This window comes from Oncorhynchus kisutch, linkage group LG17 (assembly GCF_002021735.2).
Source record: "Oncorhynchus kisutch isolate 150728-3 linkage group LG17, Okis_V2, whole genome shotgun sequence".
Lineage (NCBI taxonomy): Eukaryota > Metazoa > Chordata > Actinopteri > Salmoniformes > Salmonidae > Oncorhynchus > Oncorhynchus kisutch.
In genome coordinates this window covers 73,012,189-73,039,396 of record NC_034190.2, presented here as the reverse complement: position 1 = coordinate 73,039,396, position 27,208 = coordinate 73,012,189, and the positions used below count along the sequence as shown (strand labels likewise).

General features: G+C 44.4%; 1 protein-coding gene across 4 annotated transcripts in view; it reads right to left on the bottom strand.

The window, feature by feature from the left end:
• Positions 1-27,208, bottom strand: part of LOC109908261 (proto-oncogene tyrosine-protein kinase Src) — a 41,871-nt gene that overhangs the window by 11,765 nt on the left and 2,898 nt on the right. The gene's annotated exons all lie outside the window — the stretch shown is intronic.

The following is a 27,208-nucleotide window of genomic DNA, read 5'->3' as shown; positions in this document are numbered from 1 at the left end:
CCTCTCACACTAGGCCTCCCCTCCTAGGCAGCTTAGCCGAGGGCAGGGCCAAGAGTGGAAACTGAAGTACATGTGAAGTCATACAGTTGCTATGTTCTAATCAGAGCAATACAGTATCATGTGCAGTAATAATACATGCTAAACCTAAGCTTCCCTAAGGATGGGCTTGTAGCTGCCACTCCTTAGCTACCACATAGGAATCCATGGCTGAGACCCTGCCCCACTCCCATCCTCCACCCTCCTGTCCCACTCCCATCCTCCACCCTCCTGTCCCACTCCCATCCTCCACCCTCCAGTCCCACTCCCATCCTCCACCCTCCTGTCCCACTCCCATCCTCCACCCTCCTGTCCCACTCCCATCCTCCACCCTCCTGTCCCACTCCCATCCTCCACCCTCCTGTCTCACCCCCATCATCCTTATACCTGTCCCACCCCCAGCTACCTGTCCCACCCCAATCCTCCATTTACCTGTCCCACCCCATCCTCATGTCCCATCCTCCATATACCTGTCCCACTCCCATCCTCCACTCTCCTGTCCCACTCCCATCCTCCACCCTCCTGTCCCACCCCCATCCTCCAGTCACCTGTCCCACCCCCATACACCTGTCCCACCCCCATACACCTGTCCCACCCCCATCCTCCATATACCTGTCCCACCCCCATCCTCCAAACCACCTGTCCCACCCCAATCGTCCATTTACCTGTCCCACCCCAATCGTCCATTTACCTGTCCCACCCCAATCGTCCATACACATGTCCCATCCTGCATATACCTGTCCCACCCCCAACCTCCACCCACCTGTCCCCTTCCCATCCTCCATATACCTGTCCTGTCCCACCCCCATATACCTGTCCCACCCTCATCCTCCATATACCTGTCCCACACCATCTACCTGTCCCCCACCCTCCCCCTGTCCCCACGCTCCACCCCCACCATCCACCCCCTGCCACCACAGCAAACAGAGATGTTTCTTCCCCCCAAAGAGATATGATTGAAAATGAAATGAATGACATGGTGTTACAGAAATGACAATGGTCAAGAGCATGCTAGGTGAGCAAAAACTCAGCTACTAAAGTACAGTGCCTTCGGGAAGTATTCAGACCTTGACTTTTCCCACATTTTGTTAGGTTACAGCCTTATACTAAAATTGATCAAATCGTTCCCGCCCACACAGCATGATGCTGCTACCACCATGGTTCACTGTAGGGATGGTGCCAGGTTTCCTCCAGACATGAGGCTTGGCATTCAGGCCAAAGAGTTGAGACTTGGTTTCATCAGACCAGAGAATGGTCAGAGTCTGTAGGTGCCTTTTGACAAACCCCAGATCTGTGCCTCGACACAATCCTATCTCTGAGCTCTATGGACAATTCCTTCGACCTCATTGCTTGGTTTTTGCTCTGACATGCACTGTCAACTGTGGGACCATATATAGACATGTGTGTGCGCCTTTCCAAATTATGTCCAATCATTTGAATTTACCACAGGTGGACTCCAAGTTGTAGAAACATCTCAAGGATGATCAATAAAAGCAGGATGCACCTGAGATGAATTTCAAGTCTCATAGCAAAGGGTCTGAATAAGGTATCGTTTTTTTTTCTTGTCATTATGGGGTATTTCTTTTCATTATGTAGATTTGAGGATTTTTATTTTTATTTAATCCATTTTAGAATAAGCTGTAACCTAACAAAACGTGGGAAAAAGTCAAGGGGTCTGAATACTTTCCCAAGGCACTGTATATATGGACATGGCTGTGTAGGCCATCATGGCTGTCATCATAGCGTTGTGCCACTGTGTGGCCTTCAGTATTCAGTGGCAGAGCACTCATTGTTCTCCGCCATCGTGGTTTTGCAATGGCACTCCAACACTAGTCGATGGTACAGGGTGCAGTCCTCGATAGCTTATTAATGAGTCAGGATCAATGGACTCCCTCCCAGTCAGATCAAAGGGCTGGTTGTACAGTACGACACCCAACCTAACCCCTTATTCACACCCTCCTACCACCCAGTGAATAGTGTGACCTGGTGCCGTGTCATCGCTCAAGCTTATTTGCTCCAGATGAATGATGTGATCATGTTGCCCGAGGTGACTAAGTCCATCCGGCCATGCGGCTATATATGGGCTCATAAACATAAAAGGCAAGAGTTCAATTGAGCATAAATATTTACACGTTGCTGAATCAGTGCGCATATGTACTGTAGCAGCTGTACACAGAACAGTTCTCTTGAGATAAAGATGTTCTCAATGAGAATAACCTGGATTAATAAAGTAGATGTTCTCAATGACAAGAGTATACCAATGACAACTGAGGAGTGTTTACACTATTTAACACACAATTAAAGGGATACATCAGGATTTCGGGAAAAATACCCAGTTAGATGAACTCGTAGATACCATATTTATGTCTCTGTATCCAGTATGAAGGAAGTTAGAGGCAGCTTTTCAAGCTAATACTAACTAGCGTTAGTGCAATGACTGGAAGTCCCTGGGTATCTGCTTGCAACTTCCTTCAAACTCCACGCAGAGACATAAAAATGTTATCCACTAATTCATCTAACTCTGGGGAAGTAGTTAGTTATTGCCAAAATACAGAAGTTTCCCAAAGTAAGGTGCTAAGATCACTTGAAGACTCTTGCTCTCTACTCCTCCTCAGTGTCCTGCCTGTATTCTTAGAGACTCCAGTTATAAACACATGAAGCATTTCAGTCTTCTCTAATCACACAAAATCATTACACCAGGATCATTTAGGGACCCAACCCTCCACTACTGTCATGGATGGATATAGGCCTAGCAGTAGGGGTTTGCTACAGATAGATACTAATTTGGAGAGGAGGCAGGGCCAGGGATGTTTTTTTTCAAAGTCCTAGCAGTAGTCACCTAAACTAGAAAGTGTCATGTTGACTAGTAATAAGGTAATTACTGGTAGCGTTTTTTGTGTTGCTTTTGCTTGTCTGGGGGGGGTCAGCTATTTCTTTGACCTAGAACAGACATCTCTATGGTTATGGTAGCAGTAGGTGGGCTAATGAGCCCTGTTACCAGGGCCTTTATTTAACTAGGCAAGTCAGTTAAGAACAAATTCATTTACAATGACGGCCTAGGAACAGTGGGTTAACTGCCTTGTTCAGGGGCCGAACGACAGATGTTTACCTTGTCAGCTTGGGGATTCAATCTTGCAACCTGGCCCAAAGCTCTAACCACTAGGCTACCTGCCACTCCTAGTGATATTCATTACTAGTACTATTCATACTAATGAGACTACAGCCAAGGGCTGTGAGTCATGGAATTTCAAATGAAGGTTATTGGTTAGCCAAATGACCGCGGGGGTCACCGTAATAAACTTTTTTTATTTTTTATTTACAGCAGAAACGGACTAAACCGCACAAATTTTTTATTTTACCTTTATTTATCTAGGCAAGTTAGTTAAGAACAAATTCTTATTTTCAATGACAAACTAGGAACAGTGGGTTAACTGCCTGTCAGGGGCAGAACGACAGATTTGTACCTTGTCAGCTTGGGGATTTGAACTTGCAACCTTCCGGTTACTAGTCCAACGCTCTAACCACTAGGTCACCCTGCCACCATTTTGTGGATCTAACTATGGAGTCAGTCAGTTAGTGTGGTACTGGTCTCATTCAACAGACTGACATATGTCTTACTGGAAGCCTGCTAAGCTAAAGCAAGAAAGCAAGGCTGAGACAGAGACAGCAAGGCTGAGACAGTGACAGTAAGGCTGAGACAGAGACAGCAAGGCTGAGACAGCGACAGCAAGGCTGAGACAGCAAGGCTGAGACAACAAGGCTAGGCTAACGCTTCGAACACACCGATAGCATCAATGCGCAAAATAGTACGAAGCATCATCATATGTACGCAACAAAAGTTCAACATTCACTTTCTGCTAACATTTCGGTCAAGCAGTCTACACATACATTTTGACGCATACGTTCGATAAATCCAACGTATGCACCATACAGAACGCACTGCATCTGCAATGCAATGCTGCAAGGCAAATGCAGCGTTTCATTGGAAATTAATGTAATTCTGGTGTACCAAAATGCAATGATGCTGTTGGTGTGTTCGAAGCGTAAGACAGCAAGGCTGCGACAGCTTCTCAGAGAGTTGCAATGTACTGAAGACATGCTGGAAAAATGTATGGCACACAAAGAATAACACCCATCTCTCAATTTGTGAGACCCATCCATGCTTCACGTCTGTTGGTGGACACACACACACCTGGAAAGCAGCCAGGAGATTGGAGATGGAGGCTCCCGGAGATTGGAGACGGAGGCCCCCAGCCTCTTGCTGCTTATCAAACAGCTGTGGAGATTCCTATGGATCAGATGTACACTACAGCAGCAGCCCATCCTCAGTCTTTCTCACACACAAACACCCACACAGACACTTTATGAGGGAGAAAAGCTGAACCAGCGGGGCTCATTACATTTCTAGTCCAGCCGGTGTCAGGGTGTGGGCGGGGGCTAGTTGTTGAGAGAGAAGGGGGGCTGGTGGGTAGAGAGAGGGGTTATAGAGGATAGAGAGGCGGTCGATATGTCCCCCAAGGGTATGTCTGTACAACAGGATAGTTCTACTGTAAAGTAGCTAACAGTCTGGTCAGGTTAGAGAGCACACTCAGGCAGACACAAAGAGGACGGGTGGCACAGCAAGCTGGTCTTGGTCTTTTGTGTGTCTCATCCACTAGAATGGTTGCACAGTTAATAACACATTTCCTCTCCATCTCACTCCATCAAATAAACCCTCCATATTTCACACAACTGGCACTTTTATGATGGAGTTGTTATTTGAACGATATGTCGCAGGTATTTATTCAGCATTACAAACTGGGTGGTTTGAGTCCTGATTGTCTGACAGCTGAGGTATATCAGACCGTATACCACAGGTATGACAGAACATATATTTTTACTGTTCTAATTAAGTTGGTAACCAGTTTATAATAGCATTTAGACACCTCAGAGGTTTGTGGAATATGACCAATATACCACGGCTAAGGGCTGTATCCAGGCACTAGCGTTGCATTGTGCATAAGAACAGCCCTTAGCCATGGTATATTGGCCATTACCACACCTCCTCGTGCCTTATTGCTTAAATATACATTACAGCTTGTGAATATTCTGAAACCATGTTGTTTCTTAATACCAAATCCGCTTTAGACTATACCAATATGAATAGCTGCTTAAAATACCATGTGATGACATTTTTTTCTCCCTATTTTCCCGTAAAATAAAACAGAATTTCATCCCATTAATATCTAGCCAGTGGTGTTCTATCACAATACTCCAAAACAAAACTCCAACAAAGCTTGTTTGTCAGATCTGACCAAATCTACCCATGTCTCAGACAGCTGAGTAAAGTCTAAGTCTTGGCTCTGGGGCATTCCACCCATCCTCGATTACACTACTGGTCAAACAAACAAGTCTATTGTCAGCTCACACTCACAGCAAACCCTGCAATCAAACATGCCTGATTCACATCATATACATCCTTCCCGAACCACACTGTGCTGGGTCGGCCCTACTGTATGGTTTGAATCAGGCTGCACTGTGCTGGCTCGGCCCTACTGTATGGTTTGAATCAGGCTGCACTGTGCTGGCTCGTCCCTACTGTATGGTTTGAATCAGGCTGCACTGTGCTGGCTCGGCCCTACTGTATGGTTTGAATCAGGCTGCACTGTGCTGGGTCAGCCCTACTGTATGATTTGAATCAGGCTGCACTGTGCTGGGTCGGCCCTACTGTATGGTTTGAATCAGGCTGCACTGTGCTGGCTCGGCCATACTGTATGGTTTGAATCAGGCTGCACTGTGCTGGCTCGGCCCTAGTGTATGGTTTGAATCAGGCTGCACTGTGCTAATGCGCAAGACACTGTGCTTGCTACGGAACGAGGTCGACCAAAATCTTCTCTTCACACACCGCCTCTCCACGGATGACAGCCACTGGGAAATATGGAAATGGATCATTAAAGTCATGAAGTGACCACCATGTTTGGGCGGGAAAAGGAAAAAAAGGGAGAGAGAGCGAGAGAGAGATAGCGAGACATACACAGAGCGAGAGATGGCGAGAGAGACAGAGCGAGAGGCAGAAACACACAGAGAGAGCGTGCGCGTGCGTGTGAGAGAGACACAGCGAGAGAGAGAGAGAGAGAGAGAGAGGCAGCGAGACAACAAAGGGTGAGAGAGGGAGAACTATACCACCCAGATTCTGCCTTTCTGTGTGATAAACCAGTGAGGTCTAGTCTGTGCCTCATTGGGTCTAATAAGCCTGAGGTAACTAAGCACTCAGCACCTGCTCCACCCACTACAAGGCAGAAATAAACCCAGCAAAATCCCTCTGGCAACAAGGCATGGGGGGGGGGGGGGTGATGGATTTGCTTAATTATGCACAAGAAACCAGCAACGGATACAAAATCCTTCAAGTCTCATGGGCTTTGGCTGAACGGGGGAATCATCTTTTAATTTAGCTGCCAGGTTGTCTTTTGTATATTCCATTTTTTTCCCACTCTCATTTTTATGTTTCTTCTGAAAGGATAACAAAGTTAATCTCTGAATAAGAAAGTGAAACAGACAATTCAAAGGCTATTGTGTCATTCATCTATTTAAGACGGTGCATTAAATCACTTCTTTGTCTGAACATTTCCTATTAATTCAATAACACAACATTTCCCTGATGAATTCAGTTAATGTTTCTGTAAAATAAACCTGAATCCCCTTTTTGATCATCAAGCAGTCTTCATTTACTCATGAATAGTGGTCCTGTGTAACACCAGGGTTGTGGGCTTGATTCTCGCTGGGAACACCCAAATGAATTTGTATGCACATTTGTAAGTCGCTTTGGAGAAAATAGCATGACATATTCTTATATTATGAAAGTAATAAAACAACATACAGACTTGATTCTATTTGTTCAGGCTAAGATTGAACCCTTATAACCAACTAAAATGATGATAGGCTGTTGACAGTAAGTGAGAATGTTTAAGCCAATATTTACATAGTATTGCACTCTCATTCCAGTGAAAGGAGAATCACCTGTGGGAAAATAGAGACAGAACTTCAAAGAGAGCCCCCCCCCCCCAAAGCTGTCATTGTGGCCTTGCTGTGACAGTCAGTCTGACATCAGTGGTGAGGTTTGACATTAAAGCCCCATCCTATCCACTAGCCTTCCTACCGTAGTAGAGTCCTCCCATCACACCTGTGACAGAACAACAGGTTGGCGAGATAGCCATCACATTTATATTGCATTTGCATGAGTCAGACATCAAACATTGTTTTAATATGCTGTATGCATCGGAGCCCTGGACAGCTCTGCAGTCTGTACTGAGGCTTTTAGGATCAGGCCAGGAAACACAAACATGTACTCTAGATGTGCTTCTTCCTTCTCTTAGCGTGCAACTTATAGTACATCTAACCACACAGGTTCTAGACAACAAATCAACATACAGAATGACTCTGTCCTGTTACATAACATGTGACCTGCATCCCAGGCTACTACTATCGTTATCAGCTGGAGACCAGTCTGAGCCACAGGTATACTCAACAGGCATGCTAAAGAATCAAATTCAGAGAAAGACATCAAAAACTGAGGTTAGGAGGGTTAGGTTTCATGTCATTGCTCAATGTTCTTATTTAGGCGGAAGGTACACATCAACTTCTAGAGAAGAAGATTTGAGGGGGAGCAGGTAGACTAGCGGTTAAGAGTGTTGGGCCAGTAACCAGAAGGTTTCTGGTTTGAATCCCCGAGCAGACCAGGTGAAACATTTGCCGATGTGCCCTTGAGCAAGGCACTTAACCCTAATTTTGCCTGTAAGTCGCTCTTGATAAGAGCATCTGCTAAATGACGTAAACTTAGGGGGAGGGCATCAAGTGAACAAAGACTAGGCTGCATTAAACCTGAGGGGTGTACTATGACACGAGATAGCAAGCTAACTTTGGTGAACTAACTCCTCTGAGTTCAACTCAACTCGGGATAACAGTTGACATGAAAGTGGCTAGCTTTATAGAATCCTAAGTAAATCTAACTAGCGTCGTAGAATACCCCAGTGGGGCTGTGTCAGAAAAGTTTACTAACCATAAAATCCTTGCTTTCTCCAGTCCTTGTTTCCTCCATTGCATGCTCAAAGTTAATTGGATGAGGTCCGAGGGAGGAACCATTGACCTCGTCCAAAGCACTTTGAGAGGAATTGAAAACAAGGACAGAGGAAACAAGGATTTTGTAACGGCGTTCTTCGTTTGTTGAGAGAGAGTCGGACCGAAATGCAGCGTGGTGGTTAATCATGATCTTTAATAAAGAAAACGGCGATACATGAAATAACTAAATAAATACAAAAACAACAAACGGAACGTGAAACCTAATTACAGCCTATCTGGTGAACACTACACAGAGACAGGAACAATCACCCACGAAAGACAAAGCGAAACTCAGGCTACCTAAATACGGTTCCCAATCAGAGGCAACGAGAATCACCTGACTGCTGATTGAGAACCGCCTCAGGCAGCCAAGCCTATACAACACCCCTAATCAGCCGCGATCCCAAATACTCCAAACCCCAATACGAAATACAATAACATAAACCCCTGTCACACCCTGGCCTGACCAAATATATAACGAAAACACCAAACACAATGACCAAGGCGTGACAGAACCCCCCCCCCCCCCCCCCCCACCCAAGGTGCGGACTCCCGGACGCACCTCAAAACCATAGGGAGGGTCCGGGTGGGCGTCTGTCCTTGGTGGCGGCTCCGGCTCGGGACGTGGACCCCACTTCATTAATGTCCTAGTTCCTCCCCTTCGCGTCCTGGGATAATCCACCCTCGCCGCCGACCATGGCCTAATAGTCCTCACCCAGAACCCCACAGAACTGAGGAGCAGCTCGTGACTGAGGGGCATCTCGGGACTGAGGGGCAGCTCGGGACTGAGGGGCAGCTCGGGACTGAGGGGCAGCTCGGGACTGAGGGGCAGCTCGGGACTGAGGCAGCTCGGGACTGAGGGGCAGCACGGAACTGAGGGGCAGCCCAGTACTGAGAGGAAGCCCAGTACTGAGATGAAGCTCAGGTAGGTAGTAGGCTCCGGTAGATCCTGGCTGGCTGGCGGATCTGGAAGATTCAGGTTGACTAGCAGATCTGGAAGATTCTGGTTGACTGGCGGATCTAGCTGCTCTATGCAGACTGACAGCTCTGACTGCTCCATGCAGGCTGACAGCTCCTTGCAGACTGACAGCTCCTTGCAGACTGACAGCTCCTTGCAGACTGACAGCTCCTTGCAGACTGACAGCTCTGACTGCTCCATGCAGGCTGACAGCTCCTTGCAGACTGACCGCTCCTTGCAGACTGACAGCTCCTTGCAGACTGACAGCTCTGACTGCTCCATGCAGGCTGACAGCTCCTTGCAGACTGGCAGCTCCTTGCAGACTGGCAGCTCCTTGCAGACTGACAGCTCCCTGCAGACTGACAGCTCCCTGCAGACTGGCAGCTCCTTGCAGACTGGCAGCTCCTTGCAGACTGGCAGCTCCTTGCAGACTGGCAGCTCTGACTGCTCCATGCAGGCTGACAGCTCTGACTGCTCCATGCAGGCTGACAGCTCCTTGCAGACTGGCAGCTCCTTGCAGACTGACAGCTCTGACTGCTCCATGCAGGCTGACAGCTCCTTGCAGACTGGCAGCTCCTTGCAGACTGACAGCTCTGACTGCTCCATGCAGGCTGACAGCTCTGACTGCTCCATGCAGGCTGACAGCTCCTTGCAGACTGGCAGCTCCTTGCAGACTGACAGCTCTGACTGCTCCATGCAGGCTGACAGCTCCTTGCAGACTGACAGCTCCTTGCAGACTGGCAGCTCCTTGCAGACTGGCAGCTCTGGCTGCTTCATGCAGACTGACAGCTCTGACTGCTCCATGCAGGCTGACAGCACCCTGCAGACTGGCAGCTCAGGCTGCTTCAAACAGGCAGGAGGCTCCGGCAGCGCTGTAGAGAAGAAAGGCTCTGATAGCGCTGAACAGGCGGGAGACTCCGACAGCGCAGGAGAGGAGGAAAACGCTGGCTGCGCTGAACAGACAGGAGACTCCGACAGCGCAGGAGAGGAGGAAAATGCTGGCTGCGCTGAACAGGCGGGAGACTCCGACAGCGCAGGAGGGAAGGAAGGCTCTGGCTGTGCTGAACAGGCGGGAGACTCCGACAGAGCAGGAGAGGCGAGGCGCACTGTAGGCCTGATGCGTGGTGCGGGCACTGGTGATACTGGAGCGAGGACACGCACAGGAAGCCTGGTGCGGGGAGCTGCTACCGGAGGACTGGTGTGTGGAGGTGGCACAGGATGTGCAAGGCTAGGGATGTGCACAGGAGGCCTGGTGCGTGAGGCTGGCACCAACTTCACCAGCCGACTAACACGCACCTCAGGACGAGTATGGAGCGCTAACTCAGGTGCCATCAAATCCCCGACACGATCCGTCGGACGAATATGATATCTATAGCACCAAGCTAGCAACTCCCTCATTACTCTCCACTCCACTTTCCCCATTAACTCCTTCACAGTCTCTGCTTCGCTCACCTCTAACACCGGCTCTGGTTCTGGTCTCCTCCTTGGCTCCTCACGATAAACAGGGAGAGTTGGCTCAGGTCTGACACCTGACTCATCCACTCTCCCTCTGAGCCCCCCCCCCAATACATTTTTTGGGGTGACTTTCGGGTTTCGCTCTGCGCCGCCGTGTTTTCCTTTTCGACTCCATTCGCCTATAGCCTTCTTCGCACTGCTCCAGCGAATCCCATGCGGGCTCCTGCACTCTCTCTGGGTCGGCCGCCCACCTGTCGATTTCTTCCCACGTCGTATACTCCATGCCATTGCTGTCCATAACGTCCTCCCATGTCCATTCCTCCTTTCGCTTTTCCTGCGGTCGCTGCCTGTAACCACGCCGCTCGGTCCGTGTGTGGTGGGTGATTCTGTAACGGCGTTCTTCGTTTGTTGAGAGAGAGTCGGACCGAAATGCAGCGTGGTGGTTAATCATGATCTTTAATAAAGAAAACGGCGATACATGAAATAACTAAATAAATACAAAAACAACAAACGGAACGTGAAACCTAATTACAGCCTATCTGGTGAACACTACACAGAGACAGGAACAATCACCCACGAAAGACAAAGCGAAACTCAGGCTACCTAAATACGGTTCCCAATCAGAGGCAACGAGAATCACCTGACTGCTGATTGAGAACCGCCTCAGGCAGCCAAGCCTATACAACACCCCTAATCAGCCGCGATCCCAAATACTCCAAACCCAAATACGAAATACAATAACATAAACCCCTGTCACACCCTGGCCTGACCAAATATATAACGAAAACACAAAACACAATGACCAAGGCGTGACAGATTTGATGTTTTCAGACCCAGCCCTCAAATCAGGCCTTAGAAGTATTCCTTCATCTTAATGCTCTCTATGTAATTACTCCAGGGAAAGCAGGAAAAGTGGGAGGCTTTGGCCTTGGCCCTCCCTGCGTCACTGCCCACCGATTGCAGCCCTAATCCAGCCGCTTGTTCTCCCCAGATTATCAACATCAATTCCGTAATTGCATTTGGATATACCGTGATGAAGTTCCATCTGGGGAGTCAGGACTAGATGTAACTGAACAACATTGGTTACAATATATTTAAAGGACCGGATTCAGACCCCTTGACTTTTTCTACATTTTGTTACTTTTCAGTCTTATTCTAAAATGGATTAAATAAATAAATAAAAAACTCAATCTACACACAATACCCCATAATGACAAAGTAAAAACAGATTGTAGTTTTTTTTGCAAATGTATTAAACATAAAGAACAGAAATACCTTAATTACATAAGTACATTTCGCTATGAGACCCAAAAGTGAGCTGAGGTACATCCCGTTTCCATTGATCATCCTTGAGATGTTTTAATTGACTGGACATGATGATCTGGAAAGACACACACCTGTCTATATAAGGTCCCACAGTTGACAGTGCATGTCAGAGCAAAAACCAAGCAATGAGGTCGAAGGAATTGTCAGAGACAGGATTGTCTTGAGGCACAGATCTGGGGAAGGGTACCAAAACATTTCTGCAGCATTGAAGGTCCTCAAGAACACAGTGGCCTCCATCATTCTTAAATGGAAGAAGTTTGGAACCACCAAGACTCTTTCCACAGCTGAACGTCCAGCCAAACTGAGCATTCAGGGGAGAAGGGCCTTGGTCAGGGAGGTGACCAAGAACCCAATGGTCTGACAGAGCTCCTCTGTGGAGCTGGGATAACCTTCCATCTCTGCAGCACTCCACCAACCAGGCCTTTATGATAGAGTGGCCAGGCGGAAGCCACTCCTCAGTAAAAAGGCAAATGACAGCCCACTTGGAGTTTGCCAAAAGGCACCTAAAGGCTCTCAGACTATGAGAAACAAGATTCTGTGGTCTGATGAAACCAAGTCTCAACTCTTTGGCCTGAATGCCAAGCATCACGTCTGGAGGAAACCTGGAACCATCCCTACGGTGAAGCATGTTTTTTTTCAATGGCAGGGACTGGGAGACTACTAAGCATCGATGCAAAGATGAAAAGTACAGAGAAATCCTTGATGAAAACCTGCTCCAGCGCACTCAGGACCTCAGACTGGGGTGAACGTCCCTAAGCACACAGCCAAGACAATGCAGGAGTGGCTTCGGGACAAGTCTCTGAATGTCCTTGAGTGGCCCAGTCAGAGCCCGGACACAGCCCCGATCGAACATCTCTGGGGAGACCTGAAAATAGCTGTGCAGCAGCACTCCCCATCCAACCTGACAGAGCTCGAGAGGATTTGCAGGGAAGAATGGGAGAAACTCTCCAAATACAGGTGTGCCAAGCTTGTAGCGTCATACCAAAGAAGACAAGGCTATAATCACTGCCAAAGGTGCTTCAACAAAGCATTGAGTAAAGGGTCTGAATACTTATGTAAATGTAATTTCTATTTTTTATTAAGTATCAAACATTTCTCAAAACCATTATGAGGCATTGTGTGTATATTGATGAGGAAAAATACCAATTTAATCCATTTTAGAATAACCTAACAAAATTGGAAAAAAGTTGAGGGGTCTGAATACTCACTGCAGGCAGCGACTGCAGCCGAGCACATATATCATCCTGCCTAGACAAATCCATCTGCTGCAGTGTGCTAAATACGGGCAGGCACCCGACAGTAAATCTCCCCTACAGACTCCAGAGCTTGGACTCAGTCAGAGAATTCATTAAGTAACTTAAGTCGTGCTTATCCTGCTCAGACAGAGAGCTGCTCTGGTTCATAGCCCTTAACAAAGTTCAGTTACAGAATGTGGGTTTTTCGTTTATTTTCCCCACAAATTAAGATTTTTTCTACTATTTCTCATTTTTTCCCCTCTTTGCATTGTTGGGAAGGGCCCGTAAGTAAGCATTGCACTGTTACTCTACGAAGCACGTGACAATTTTTATTTGATTTGAAATGGTTAAATGTCACGCAGTGTTTAACACATCCCTCCTCTATTTGATTCAGCCAACCTACACCTCGGTAACAGGACCTAGCCTACCTCCACTATGCACACGTCCTATCCAGTAAACCATTAATAGGCTAATTATTATTTCTGTGTAGTCCATCCACACACACCATTTAACACTCTCAAGCTTGTTGTGTTCAAACTCTTTTCATGTGATAGTGTGTGTGTATCAAGTCAAACCAGGAACACTCAAAGCCAAATAGCTCTCCCATGTTTGGAAGGGCCAAAGGTAAACCTCCACCAACAGGGAGAGGAGTACACTGGCTGCTAGTGAGTGTTGAACTGAGGACAGCAGGGCTGTCAGCCCAGAAAGAGACCCTCCTCTGCTCTCCAATCACTGAGAGACACCAGGTCAGAATGGGGAGTTAGTGGAGCCAATATTTACCTCTCCACACAGAACACACCAGCCGTTGCCATGGAGATGATTCCTCGCATTCCACAAGCAACGGCTCTGATGCACTTGTACTCTCACACTTATTTGTCAGAGAAACGTGCAGAAAACGGTAGCAAGCTTCTAAAGAGAAAAACACAGCCTTTATCCTTTTTTCATTTTCACTTTTAAGAGACTACTGTACTGTGGTTCTTAATAGGATCAGAGCCTGTGAGTCCTGATCCCTTCCACTGTTCAAGTGTGTGTGTGTGTGTGTGTGTCAGCAGCACTGATACTTCTACTTTACCCAATCTAAGTTCATATTACTAACTGTTTTCAAAACAAAACATCCATTCAGTGTTACCATAAAAAAGTCACACTGCCCTCAAAAAAGGCTGAGGCTAATTGGTCTTAAAACCCTCTCCCTCCACAGGCAGGTTACATATTTACGACTTGAAAATCAACAAACGAGCCACTGGTCTGGCAGGGTTCCCAGGTCCATGGTTTTTCTAAAGGCCTGTTATGCCCGGTGCAGAATCTCACTGCAACACGTATGAAATCCTTTTGGAATTGAGGCTCAACTCAAAAATATCTAGGCCATTTTGTATTAGGAGGGGATTTGTTTAGAGGACAGTTCCTGTGACGTCATGGAGGGAGGAGCGTCTGGGAGGGAGGGAGAGAGTGCTGAATGAACCAAAACAGAAGTGAATGTTGAAGTCTCAAAGTTAACTTCACATCAAGCAACAAAAAAGTTAGATATTTCTCACAATTTTCATCTTTCCCTACTTTTGCTTTCTTTAATAATTTACTTTTTTATTTTAGTCATTTAGCAGACACTTATGCAGAGCGATTTACAGGAGCATTTAGGGTTAAGTGCCTTGCTCAAGGGCACAGACAGATTACTCAGTCAAGTTACCCATTATAGGACTAGAGGTTGGCCCGATTAATCAGCATGGCTGATTAATTAGGGCCGATTTCAAGTTTTCATAATCGGTTTTTGGATGCCGATTACGGCCGATTACATTGCACTCCAGGAGGAGACTGCGTGGCAGGCTGACCACCTGTTACGCGAGTACAGCAAGGAGCCAAGGTAAGTTGCTAGCTAGCATTAAACTTATCTTATAAAAAACAATCAATCTTAACATAACCACTAGTTAACTACACATGGTTGATGATATTACTAGTTTAACTAGCTTGTCCTGCGTTGCAAATATCAATGCAGTGCCTGTTAATTCATCATCGAATCACAGGCTACTTCGTAAAATGGGTGATGATTTAACAAGTGTATTCGCGAAAAAAGCACTGTCGTTGCACCAATGTACTTAACCATTAACATCAATGCCTTTCTTAAAATCAATACACAAGTATATATTTTTAAACCTGCATATTCCGTTAAAAGAAGTTAATGTTGGCAGGCAATATTATCTAGGGAAATTGTGTCACGTCTCTTGCGTTCTGTGCAACAGAGTCAGGGTATATGCAGCAGTTTGGGCAACCTGGCTCGTTGCAAACTGTGTGAAGAGCATTTCTTCCTAACAAAGACCGTAATTAATTTGCCAGATTTTTACATAATTATGACATAACATTGAAGGTTGTGCAATGTAACAGCAATATTTAGACTTAGGGATGCCACCCGTTCGATAAAATATGGAAGGGTTCGTTTTGTTTTCGAAATGATAGTTTCCGGATTCGACCATATTAATGACCAAAGGCTCGTATTTGTGTGTGTATTATGGTGTTATAATTAAGTCTATGATTTGATATTTGATAGAGCAGTCTGACTGAGCGATGGTAGGCAGCAGCAGGCTCGTACGCATTCATTCAAACAGCACTTTTGTATGTTTTGCCAGCAGCTCTTCGTTGTGCGTCAAGCATTGCGCTGTTTATGACTTCAAGCCTATCAACTCCCGAGATGAGGCTTGTGTAACCGAAGTGAAATGGCTAGCTAGTTAGCGCACGCCAATTGTCGTTGTGTTGCTGGTTCGAGCCCAAGGAGGAGCGAGGAGAGGGACGGAAGCTATACTGTTACACTGGCAATACTAAAGTGCCTATAAGAACATCCAATAGTCAAAGGTATAGGAAATACAAATGGTATAGAGAGAAATAGTCCTATATTCCTATAATAACTACAACCTAAAACTGCTTAACTGGGGATATTGAAGACTCATGTTAAAAGGAACCACCAGCTTTCATATGTTGTCATGTTCTGAGCAAGGAACTTAAACGTTAGCTTTTTTACATGGCACATATTGCACTTTTCCTTTCTTCTCCAACACTTTGTTTTTGCATTATTTAAACCAAATTGAACAGGTTTCATTATTTATTTGAGGCAATATATTAAGTTAAAACAAGTGTTCATTCAATATTGTTGTAATTGTCATAATTTTTTTTGGGGTCCTCCAATAATCGGTATTGGCATTGAAAAATCACAATCGGTTGACCTCTAGTGTGTGTGAATCATCCACAGATTAGACCCAGTGGGCATGTCAAATCACATGTTAAACAGCACCGTTTCCCACGCAACTTTGACTGACTGAGCCATAGGCCTAAACCTATCCCATCCCAACCCAGACTGTGCTGTCCCATTCCTAGTGGCTTATAAGAGGCTCTTAAGAGACAGACATGGAGAATTCAGATCCTTTCCTCAGCTTCAACTTGGTTAGTTTACACAAGTTCGAGATGTGGATTTGCTAAATATAACTCTTTCCATTTCTGATTATACGTAAACTGTTTAGACTATGAAAGAGATAAATCCAAGGGTGCCAAAAGTGATAATCACTGCTGAACTAATAAAAAGGTAACAAACAAAAACAACTTATGTGGACAGCTTCAGAGCAGCAGTGAAGCCTTAAAAATAGATTACAGTTTGCAGAGGCTACTGTTTAACAGTAAGGGAGACACTGGGCAGGTGTGACAGCAGTTCATCATCTTGTTGTGTTAAATGACAGCTTCGAAGTAGCCGTTATAAGAGCAGTTGTGCCATTCCTATATATGAGAAATGACAGATATAAAGAGCAGTTGGTTAGGTTACAGTTATCTTGTGAACCGTGTTAATACAAAAGCGTGTTCGGTTTCCTGGCTTCAGGATTCATGGCTGCTATCTTGGCCATATATCTTCAGATAAATATAAAAGACTGAAAGCCTGAGACTGAGACTGAAGGAACTTTCTCCTGCCTGAAAGTAAAGGACGTCACTAGGGTAGGGGGCAGCATTCGGAATTTTGGATGAAAGTAAACTGCCTGCTACTCAGGTCCAGAAGCTAGGATATGCATATAATTGGTAGATTTGGATAGAAAACTCTAAAGTTTGCAAAACTATTAAAATAATGTCTGAGTATAACAGAACTGATATGGCAGGCGAAAACCCGAGGAAAATCCATCCAGGAAGTGCTATTATTTTGAAAGGCTGTTTTTCCATTGAAAGCCTATCATACAAAGACTTAGGGCTCGTGAACTAGGTCATATGGCTTCACCTACATGTGGCCAGTCTTTAGGCATTGCTTCAGGCATTTACTCTGAAAAATGAGTGAGATACAGCACTTTCAATGAGAGGACAGTGGAAATTTCCAGACGAGTCCAGCGTGTGACCGGGAGCGCGCCTTTGTTTCTCCTTTTCTATTGAAGAAGCTATTGTCCGGTTGAAATATGATCAATTATGTATGACAAAAACAACCTGAGGATTTTATTTTAAACATCGTTTGACATGTTTCTACAAACTTTTATGGTACTTTTTAGATTTTTCGTCTGTCTGTTGTGACCGCGCTTTGTTCCAATGGATTACTAAACTAAAACGCACCAACAAAAGAGGTTTTTGAACATAAACAGGGACATTATCGAACAAAACAAACATTTATTGTGTAACATGGAGTCTTCGGAGTGCAACCATATGAAGATCATCAAAAGGTAAGTGATACATTATCACTATTTCTGACTTTTGTTACTCCTCTTCTTGGCTGCTAACTGTTTGTAATGATTTGTCTGCTGGGCGCTGTTCTCAGATAATCACATGGTTTGCTTTCACCGTAAAGTATTTTTGAAATAGAGAGGTTAAAGGGATGGTTCATCAAAATGTATAACTGAACTGTCTCTTTAAGCATCTGGGCCTCAGCAATGTGACTGCACTGCAGTGACCTTTGCGTCTGTATTATGTTCTATAGAGACCATAAGAAGCACCATATTGTTCCACTGTGGTATATTTAGACTAACAATACAATGGTTGATATATTGTTGAAATCTGCTTTGCCATAGCTTCACACTTGAATCTTGGTGTCACGCCTTGGTCATAGTGTTTTGTGTTTTCGTTATATATTTTGGTCAGGCCAGGGTGTGACAGGGGTTTATGTTATTGTATTTCGTATTGGGGTTTGTAGTATTTGGGATCGCGGCTGATTAGGGGTGTTGTATAGGCTTGGCTGCCTGAGGCGGTTCTCAATCAGGAGTCAGGTGATTCACGTTGTCTCTGATTGGGAACCGTATTTAGGTAGCCTGAGTTTCACTTTGTATTTCGTGGGTGATTGTTCCTGTCTCTGTGTAGTGTTCACCAGATAGGCTGTAATAAGTTTCACGTTCCGTTTGTTGTTTTTTGTATTTATTCAGTTATTTCATGTATCGTCATTTCATTCATTAAAGACATGAGTAACCACCACGCTGCATTTCGGTCCTCTCTTTCAACAAACGAAGAACGTCATTACACTTGGAAGTCTTAATGGAAGTCTGTGTAGTGTTTTGGTACCCTATGTTCTTCTGCCATTACCACCAAACGATCACATCTCCTTCCCAGCTCTTTCCCTTCATCTAAATATGGTCATGTGTTTGAGGGACAAGTAGATAGAGAACAAGAGCGACAGAAGAAAAATATAATCCTCTAAGGGTTTAGCTTTTCCCCATTCCTTGTCACTCTCTCCAATCCATTCAGGAGATTTCCAAATGGAAATAAAATAATCCAATTCCTTCCACGACCTATGATGGCACATGACAAAAAACATTCTCTCTTTCCCAGTTTCCAAAATGTTATTGAACTAGTCAATCCTAAGTATTGGGAAAACACACAGATCCTCTTCATTTTAATTTATCTGACTTTTATTGATCCAGTCTCACAATGAAGTGGTTTACCGTTTTCTTTTCAGGACAACCAGGGCTGAACACAAAACAATTTGACATAAATAGTTGCTTTCAGGAGTTTTGTTGGCAAATGTCAATGAAAACAATTAGGTCAGCCAAAGCAAAAATCTGATAAGTGAATTTATATGAATGCTGTAAAAAAACAAATTGTTTTCTCAGTGGGAAATTAATATCCAATTATCCAACTGTGTGGAGTTTGGAGTTTGTGACAGAAACTGTGTGAGCTTATTACAGTATTATAGACACTATGTCTTGGGATTTCCTATGATCTACACGTATGTAGAACATCCCCTCACCTTCAAATGACTCATGTAGCTTGTGAGCATCATAGAGAAAAACATGTTACATGTGCGTGTTTGTGAGTCTCAGCCTTTCATTGGTTTGAGCTACAAACTATTCACCTAACACTTTGACTCTACATACGTGTAAAAAAAGACCCGTCCCTTCGGGATCTTGCCCTTGTCTCAAAAACACTGCTCTAGCTCAGCCTCCATTAATCACACAGACGAATGGTACCAATGGATACAGAAGAAATGGTACAACCCAGAAGTCTGTAGCTGAAACAAACCATGTTTAAAAAGGTGTTTGAAGTCCTAAATCACACCAGTGGGACTCACTGGGTTAAAATTGAATTGAAAGCCGACATGTTTTCATCCCTATAGTTTTGTTTGTTCACATTCTGAACACGGTCAGATCAGATTAAAATGATATCACTATGCAACATAAAAGGTCACAGGCAGAAACTAGGACAATAAAGAAGAGAACCAGTCAAAATCTCTGTGTAAAAACCTGCACCGAGATGCTTTGAAGTATAACCTAGCCCCTCAATGACCCTTCTTCTTAATCTTATTTTAAAAAGAGGGAACTTCTAAGCATCTAGCATCCACCGAGACTGGAGTGCTGCATGCTTCACCAACTCTGGGCTTTGACTGTTTAACTTCTGATTTAGGCAAAAGTGCCTAGTACTGTTACCATTTAAGAAAACGCCATGTTCCTCTGAAATCTGAGGCCCCAGCAGGAAACCATATGAATGTAAAATGGCAGTTCACAGCAACTCTAAACATAATCATGTGTGTGTAAACATAAGTTCAAATATTAGTCTCCATTACAGGTATGTGGAATGAGACAAGCAGGTGTGTGTATTAAAGAGGTGTGCACACACACACACACACACACACACACCACACACACACACACACACACACACACACACACACGTTTCCCCTATATTCCTTTAGCAGTAGCGGGCTGCCCTGCTAAATCGTTGCCACCACTCCATAAGATAAACAAATAAATAACGTTTTCAGTGCAAGCTTAAACATCTAAAATCATATACAGTATATAGAAAATTAATGGAGTATATATATTTTTTTAAATAAGACCATCTTTGAGAACTAACAATCACCAACATAAAAACTAGGCAGTCAGGCAGAATCAAAAATAAAAAAAAATGGAATGGGATGGGTCCCACATTGATTTTGTCACTGATATGAAGAATTGCAGGAAATTATCTTTAAAATTGCACATTTTCTCTAAGCCCCATGGCAAAATGTGTAGAATTGCAGAACATGTGCATTAAAACAGCACCATTTTGTCTCTGTGGCCAAGAAGATGGCCCCATTGTCCACGCCCCACACACGCTCATAACTTTGCTACTGCTTTTGGAAAAACTCCTAGGGGAACACTGCATGTACATGTCTGTATGTGTACTCCCAGGTGTCTGTACACTCAGGTTGGTGATATCAGTGTGAGCCCCAGTCACGTCTGTGGAATGCAGAGTGAAGAATGAGACAAGTCCTGACACCACTCCATCTCACACACCATACGAGGAATGTTCTGAGAGCAGGTAGAGGCACCCTACACCCAGGACGTGGATAGACGTTCATGATGCCACAGGCCACAATCAATCACAGAACATCCTAACATCCCGCACAGTCAGCCAGGGACATTTCACAACATCTTAGAGTAGGAAAAACTTTAGTGTTTCCATTCCTGAAACCAATAAGCAGTACTAAACCAAAATAAGATTGATTGTTGTTCTCATCAACAGATTTCCTCAGGCTAGTGGATGTTTGGATTTAGAATTGACTGAATCAGGCGACAGTGTGTGGTTCGTCACTTGTCTGAAAATATTAAAAGTTTCCTTCTTTTTGAGGCTGCCAAGAGCTCTTCCTCAGTGAGACAAGAACTATCCTTAAGCAGAATAGAAGCTCAGAAAAACATAAATTACCTTTCTACAAAAGCACAAACATTCATTATAGATTTGCACCAAGATTAAGCTATACATGTCTAATTATTAGAATCAGGTGCGCTAGATTAGGTTTGGAGTCAAAACCTACAGGACGGTAAGGTAGTCTCTCCAGGAACATGGTTGGAGAGCCCTGACCTATTCTCTTGCCAGTAACTGCAACAGATTGGAATGCTTCTCCTGCAGAGCCAGTGGTAGATAAACAAGGTGACAATAAAACATCAGCTGAGGCCCTCCCTACATGAAACAAATGTGATCGTCACGCATGATCATTAAAATATAACAGGTCTCATCCACGCCTTGGTTAGTATTTCCATAACCTAACGTGACAAGCGTAAAAATTCTGGTCTTTACAAGAAGAAAAAATAATTTAAACTGTCTGGGTAGGTTCTCTTCTGCACCAATCCAGTAAATGTGGAGGAGGAGTTAAGAGTGTTGGCTTTGTTAACATCCAAAAGCGGAAGTCGTGTCACAGGCTCTCTTTTCATTTCCCCTGAAAACCGGAACATCCGGTTGTTGGGTAGTCGGCTGAGGCTAGCATTTTCATAACAGATTTTAGGGCGAGGGCCCCATCAATGAACCGATTTCATCCATTCATAGGTGAAGACCAGAGTAAACTTAATTTGCTTAGAGGACAGCAGGGTTGTGTTCATTAGGCACTAAATGGAAGGAAACAGATAAACAGGGAGGAACTACCTGGTCTTACTCAATAAGAAACGCTTGGTTGTTTTTCATTGTAAAATGTTTTGCTACAGTGTGCACTAACTAATACACCCCAGGCATGTGATCCCTCCTCACAGGACATAACATGCAGCTGTAGCAGTAGCTGTATAGCTTCCAGTCCACAGGGCGTGGCTGCTGCTGCTCAGTTCACACAATTTACATTTCAAGTTTTATTAGTCGAATGTACAGGATACGCATGATCCAACGAAATGATTACCTTGCAGGTTCCTTCTCGAAAATCCAATAAGAAATAACAGATAAGAATATGAAGATAAACGGAACAAAAATGTAAACGCAACATGTAAAGTTTTGGTCTCATGTTTCATGAACTGAAATAAAAGATCCCAGAAATGTTTCATACGCACAAAAATGCTTATTTCTCTCAAATGTTGTGCACAAATTTGTTTTCATCCCTGATAGTCAGCATTTCTCCTTTGCAATATAATCCTTCCACCTGACAGATGTGGCATATCAAGAATCTGATTAAACAGCATGATCTTCACACAGGTGCACCTTGTGCTGGGGATAATAAAAGGCCACTTTAAAATGTGCAGTTGTCACAGAACACAATTCCACAGATGTCTCAAGTTGAGGGAGCGTGCAATTGGCATGCTAACTTGGGTTAAATGAGAAGACACATTTCAGTTGAATGCATTCAGGTGTACAACTGACTAGGTATTCCCCTTTCCTGACTTGCAGGAATGTCCACCAGAGCTATTGCCAGATAATTTATTGTTAATGTCTCTACCACCTCCAACGTTGTTTTCGAGAATTTTACAGTACTTCCAGGACTGCCACATCCAGCCTCTTCCCTCTTCACTTCGGGGACCGTCTGGGGGGGGGGTGCTGAGGATTATTTCTGTCTGTAATAAAGCCCTTTAGTGGGGTAAAACTTGTTCTGATTTGCTGGGCCTGGCTCCTCAGTGGGTGGGCCTGGCTGCCAAGTGGGTTGGCCTATGCCCTCCCAGGCCCACCCATGGCTGCACACCTGCCCAGTCATGTGAAATCCATAGATTAGGGCCTAATTAATTTATGTCCTTATATGAACTGTAACTCAGTAAAATGTTTGAAATTGTTTGAAATTGTATTTTTATTTAACCAGGAAGGGCTCATTGAGATTTAAAATCTATTTTTCAAGAGCGTCCTGGCCAAGATAGTGCTCCCTAAGTCATTACAAAGTTACAGACAAACAACATGAAAAACTACAAGTAATCTAGTAAAACCCCAAAATTCACAAGAGTATAACAAAATCAAAAACATTGACAGGTCAGGGAATCAGTCTCAAGATCATTCATCAGTGTTTTAAAAATACCAATTGGCCGTCATCAATTAAAATTCCAAGATATTTTTACAGTGGGGCAAAAAAAGTATTTAGTCAGCCACCAATTGTGCAAGTTCTCCCACTTAAAAAGATGAGAGAGGCCTTGCGGTTGTGGATGGAGCAAATCCCGTACCAGGCCGTGATGCTCTCGATGGTGTAGCGGAAGTATTTGGAGAGGACCCAGGGCGGCATGCAGAATTTCTTCACCCACCTTAGGTTGCACCCTCGACAAGACTGATGAGGAAGAAGAGGACCCCAGGGAGCGTCTCTCACACTCACACAGATAAGCATCAGGGGGGACTATGGCCACCGCTCAGGAAAACTGCTCCTGCCTGACCGCCATGTGAGGACTATGAGGAGTGGAAAAGGTTTTTAAGGCCTCCCGGGTGGTGCAGTGGTTAAGTGCGCTGTACTGCAGCGCCAGCTGTGCCATCAGAGACTCTGGGTTTGCGCCCAGGCTCTGTCGTAACCGGGAGGTCCATGGGGCGACGCACAATTGGCCTAGCGTCGTCCGGGTTAGGGAGGGCTTGGTCGGTAGGGATGTCCTTGTCTCATCGCGCACCAGCGACTCCTGTGGCGGGCTGGGCACAGTGCGCGCTAACCAAGGTTGCCAGGTGCACGGTCTTTCCTCCGACACATTGGCTGGCTTCCGGGTTGGATGCGCACTGTGTTAAGAAGTAGTGCGGCTAGGTTGGGTTGTATATCGGAGGACGCATGACTTTCAACCTTCGTCTCTCCCGAGCCCGTACGGGAGTTGTAGCGATGAGACGAGATAGTAGCTACTACAACAATTGGACACCACGAAATTGGGGAGAAAAAGGGGTAAAAAAATCCTATTTAAATTTAAAAAAATAAATAATAATAATCTTAACAAAAAAAGAAAAGGTTTTTAGTTTAGGATGGATAGGGGCGGCAGGTGGTTAGAGCGTTGGGCTAGTAACCGAAAGGTTGCTAGATCGAATCCCCAAGCTGACAAGGAAAAAAATGTTGTTAACCTACTGTTCCAGGCCATCATTGTAAATACAAATGTGTTCTTCACAGACTTGCCTAGTTAAATAAAAAATACATTTAAAAAAAGAGGCTACTCTTCAAGCATTACTGATTAAATTCCTAGACCTCCTACACACAAAATTCCCATTTACCTTGTTCTCCCTGACCTGCTGTAGCCTTGTAGTGGTTGTTCTCAACTCATAGTCCTCACAGGAATCACAGTCCTCATCTGTCTTTTGTTCCAAGAGACACTAAAGCCACACTCTCAATCCAGAAAGGTGAATTGTGGGAATTTCCATTCCCTTGAAAATGAAAGGATATGAGATCGTGTAATCTACCTACATCCTCTTGTACTCATAATGACATGGTACTTCAGATCAGTACACACAAAAAGTGTGTGTTGTGCCTTCAATTAGATTACATCTGCAGGTGTGTGTTGTGCCTTCAATTAGATTACATCTGCAGGGAAAAGGCCAGCAAGTCCAACTTGAGGGGGTCATTTTGTCAATACAACATTTACATAAAACCCATTTCAATATAGTGATTTTCAGGCAGGGGACCCTGAGAGGAACAAAGATAAAGGCTGGTCCAGCATCTCAAAGAGGGTTGAGTATAAATATCAACGTTCATTAATCCTTTATTTAACCAGGCGAGTCCCATTGAGATAGGAGTCTCTTTTTCAAGTCAGCCTTAGCCCTGAGGAAGCAATCAGCAAGCAGTCATGCAGTCATATAACTTGACTTAGTGGCCCAGCTGTGACTGCATAGACACAGAGAGACATCTCTCTGAATGAAAAGGAGCCTTTTCTTGTGAAGAGAACTGGTGGGAGTGAGAAGAAAATCCAAATAAGACCTTTCGACTGATAACCCTCCCGTCTCTACTCCCAAGCAACAGTGGAGGGATTGAGATTAGATGTATGGGCCCGGGCACACTGTTCACAGAGTACTCTAGGACAGAACAGGAAGTGACTAGCATCAGTAGCCTGGAACCCTGGGAGGAATGAGAGGACAGTCCCTCCTCTGTTCTGTTCCACTCAATGAACCACAATCAGATACTCCATTCAAATGTCTCCAGCCACAGGGCTTCAGATACAGTTGAAGTCAGAGGCTTACATACCGTAGCCAAATACATTTAAACTCAGTTTTTCACAATTCCTGACAATTAATCCTAGTAAACATTCCCTGTTTTAGGTCAGTTAGGATCACCACTTTATTTTATGAATGTGAAATGTCAGAATAATAGTAGAGAGAATGATTGATTTCAGCATTAATTTATTTCATCACATTACAAGTGGGTCAGAAGTTTACATACACTCAATTAGTATTAGTGGTAGCATTCCCTTTCAATTGTTTAACTTGGGTAAAACCTTTCGGGTAACCTTGCATAAGCTTCCCACAATAAGTTGGGTGAATTTTGGCCCATTCCCCCTGACAGAGCTAACTGAGTCAGGTTTGTATGCCTCCTTGCTCGCACAAGCTTTTTCAGTTCTGCCCACAAATGTTCTATAGGATTGAGGTTAGGGCTTTGTGATAGCCAGTCCAATACCTTGACTTTGTTGTCCTTAAGCCATTTTGCCACAACTTTGGAAGTATGTGTGGGGTCATTGTCCATTTGGAAGACCCATTTGCGACCAAGCTTTAACTTCCTGACAGAAGTCTTGAGATGTTGCTTCAATATATCCACATAATTTTCCTACCTCATGATGGCATCTATTTTGTGAAGTGCACCAGTCTATCCTGCAGCAAAGCACACCCACAACATGATGCTGCCACCCCCATTCTTCACAGTTGGGAGGGTGTTCTTCGGCTTGCAAACCTCCCCCTTTTTCTTCCAAACATAACAATGGTCATTATGGCCAAACAGTTCTATTTTTGTTTCATCAGACCAGAGGACATTTCTCCAAAAAGTACAATCTTTGTCCCCACGTGCAGTTGCAAACCGTAGTCTGGCTTTTTTATGGCGGTTTTGGAGCAGTGCCTTCTTCCTTGCTGAGTGTCCTTTCAGGTTATGTTGATATAGGACTCGTTTTACTGTGGATAAAGATACTTTTGTACCGGTTTCCTCCAGCATCTTCACAAGGTCCTTTGCTGTTGTTCTGGGATTGATTTGCACTTTTCGCACCAAAGTACGTTCATCTCTAGGAGACAAAACGCGTCTCCTTCATGAGAGGTATGACGGCTGCGTGGTCCCATGGTGTTTATACTTGAGTACTATTGTTTGTACAGATGAATGTGGTACCTTCAGGCGTTTTGGAAATTTCTCCCAAGGATGAACCAGACTTGTGGAGGTCTACAATTTCTTTTGATTTTCCCATGATGTCAAGCAAAGAGGCACTGAGTTTGAAGGTAGGCCTTGAAATACATTCACAGGTACACCTCCAATTGACTCAAATGATGTCAATTAGCCTATTAGAATCTTCTAAAGCCATGACATCCTTTTCTGGAATTTTCCAAGCTGTTTAAAGGCACAGTCAACTTAGTGTATGTAAACTTCTGACCCACTGGAATTGTGATACAGTGAATTATAAGTGAAATAATCTGTCTGTAAACAATTGTTGGAGAAATTATTTGTGTCATGCATAAAATAGATGTCCTAACCGACTTGCCAAAAAATAAATTTGTGGAGTGGTTGAAAAACGAGTTTTAATGACTCCAACATAAGTGTATGTAAACTTCCAACATCAACTGTGTCTTGCAAAGAGTGCTGGGTGAGTGACTGCTATCAGATCGCTGCATGCAGAGAGGGCTGGGTGAGTGACTGCTTATTATCATATACAGTCGTTTCTAAGCTGAACACTTAAAAAATATCGATTTAACATTGGTTTGACTTTTACATATGGAGTTACCCTTAAGCAATTCTTCTGACGTAACTCATGTGACGTCCTGCAGGCTGTTCACAGCTGACTGTAACCTGGAAGTGAAATTTGGTAATACTGTA